This window comes from Mesoplodon mirus (genome assembly GCF_964341445.2).
Source record: "Mesoplodon mirus genome assembly, chromosome: 2".
In the NCBI taxonomy this organism is placed as follows: domain Eukaryota; kingdom Metazoa; phylum Chordata; class Mammalia; order Artiodactyla; family Ziphiidae; genus Mesoplodon; species Mesoplodon mirus.
Genome location: NC_138977.1, coordinates 53009437 through 53011909, shown reverse-complemented (window position 1 = coordinate 53011909; position 2473 = coordinate 53009437). Strand labels below are relative to the sequence as shown.

General features: G+C 42.6%; 1 pseudogene across 1 annotated transcript; it reads left to right on the top strand.

Annotated features, from left to right (window-relative positions):
- Nucleotides 1-357: 357 nt before the first annotated feature.
- Nucleotides 358-1566, top strand: LOC309797186 (heterogeneous nuclear ribonucleoproteins C1/C2-like; annotated as a pseudogene). The gene has a single exon. The product of its transcript is annotated as a heterogeneous nuclear ribonucleoproteins C1/C2-like (transcript).
- Nucleotides 1567-2473: the final 907 nt, after the last annotated feature.

Sequence of the window (2473 nt, the reverse complement as noted above, 5' to 3'; positions counted from 1 at the left end):
ACCAGCTAAAGACTAATTAGAATGTTGAATATAACAAAATGCTCCACTTTCACAGAAAAGGAAAGCGTATAGCAACCTAACACTTATTACAGTAGTTCTCCCTTATCTGAGGTTTTGATTTCCATAGTTTCAGTTACTTGAGGTCAACAGTGGCCTGAAAATATTAAATGGAAAATTCCAGAAATAAACAATTCCTGAGAGGAGACTTGGGGGCCACTTTGTGAAAAGATGAAGACTGAACAGTTGTGGCCATGTTGCCGACCTCGAGCAGCAGTCGGCTTCTCCATGTAGAACCCGGGAGTAGGAGATTCAGAACCGAATCTCTTCTCCCTCCCATTCCTGTGAGATTTTTTTTTGATCTTCAGCTACATTTTTCAGCTTTGTGAGGCACCTTACCATCAAAGACAATGGCCAGCAATGTTACCAACAAGACAGATCCTCACTCCATGAACTCTCGTGTATTCATTGGGAATCTCAATACTCTTGTGGTCAAGAAATCTGATGTGGAGGCAATCTTCTTGAAATATGGCAAAATTGTGGGTTGCTCTGTTCATAAAGGCTTTGCCTTCATTCAATATCTTAATGAGAGAAATGCCTGGGCTGCTGTGGCAGAAGAGGATGGCAGAATGGCTGCTGCCAGGTTTTAGATACTAATCTAGCCACAGAGCCAAAAATGAAGCAAGAAAAAGCAGGTATGAAACGATCTGCAGCGGAGACGTATGGGCCAGTACCAGAACACCCTTCTCCATCCCCTCTACTCAGCTCCCCTTTTGACTTGGACTATGACTTTCAACAGGATTATTATGACAGAATGTACAGTTACCCAGCACGTGTTCCTCCTCCTCCTACTGCTCGGGCTGTAGTGCCCTCAAAACGCCAGCGTGTATCAGGAAACACCTCACAAAGGGGCAAAAGTGGCTTCAATTCTAAGAGTGGACAGCGGGGATCTTCTTCTAAGTCTGGAAAGTTGAAAGGAGATGACCTTCAGACCATTAAGAAGGAGTTGATCCAGATAAAACAAAAAGTGGATTCTCTACTGGAAAGCCTGGAAAAAATTGAAAAGGAACAGAGCAAATAAGGAGTAGAGATGAAGAATGATAAGTCAGTAGAGGAGGAGAGCAGCAGCTCCCTGAAGAAAGATGAGACTAAGGTGAAGATGGAGTCTGAGGGGATGCAGATGACTCTGCTGAGGTGGGGGACCTACTGGATGATGATGATAATGAAGATCGGGGGGGATGACCAGCTGAAGTTGACCAAGGATGATGAAAAAGAGGCTGAGGATGAAGAGGATGACAGAGACAGCGCCAATGTTGAGGATGACTCTTAAGCACCTAGTGGGGTTCAGAAATCTTGTCCCATTATTTCTTTACCTAGGTGCTTTTCTCAGATCAAAATTTTCACCAGATCCTCTCCTCTAGTATCTTCAGCACATGCTCACTGTTCTCCCCATCCTTGTCCTTCCCATGTTCATTAATTCACATTGCCCTGCACCTAGTCCCGTTTTCACTTCCTTGGATGCTCCTAGTAGTTATGTTGAGTCTTACCCTGTAATTTTTGCTTTTAATTTTGATACCTCCTTATGACTTAACAATAAAAAGGATGTATGGTTTTTATCAACTGTCTCCAAAATAATCTCTTGTTATGCAGGGAGTACAGTTCTTTCCATTCAAACATGAGTTCAGTAGTTGCTTTCCTAACTACAAAGGCAATCTCATTAGTTGAGTAGCACCTGAGAGCAGCTTTGAATCAGAGGTATGCATGTTATACCCCGCATAAGAGTGCTGTGTGCGGTTGTTCAACACAAACATAACAATGTATTTTTGTGAATGAGAGTTGGCATGTCAGATGCATCCTCTAGAAAAATAATTAGTGTAATAATCTTTAAGATTTGTTTTCTAAAGTTGATACGGTGGTTTTTTTTGTGAACAGCCTGATGTTTGGGACCTTTTTTTCTCAAAATAAACAAGCTCTTATTAAACCAGGAATTTGGAGAAAAAATAAACACCCTGTTTTGTTTTGTTTTGTTTTGTTTCTGCAGTACGTGGGCCTCTCACTGTTGTGGCCTCTCCCATTGTGGAGCACAGGCTCCGGACGCACAGGCTCAGCAGCCATGGCTCACGGGCCCAGCCGCTCCATGGCATGTGGGATGTTCCCGGACCGGGGCACGAACCCGTGTCCCCTGCATCGGCAGGTGGACTCTCAACCACTGCGCCACCAGGGAAGCCCCTGCTTTTTTTATTTTTGTATTTTGTAATTGTTTACTTCAAATGCTTTGTTTCACAGCGGCCTCCACAAAACCCCTAGAATATACTAGATATATTTTTCTTTGAGTCATAATTATTATGCATACCAACATACACTACTCAAATTATGTTTCATTGGTGTGGGTTTTGAATTACGGAGACAAGTAACTTTGATGTGAAGTAGAGATTCTTTCGCAAAAATGGCTTTTAGATCCTAATGAAAAAGTTTG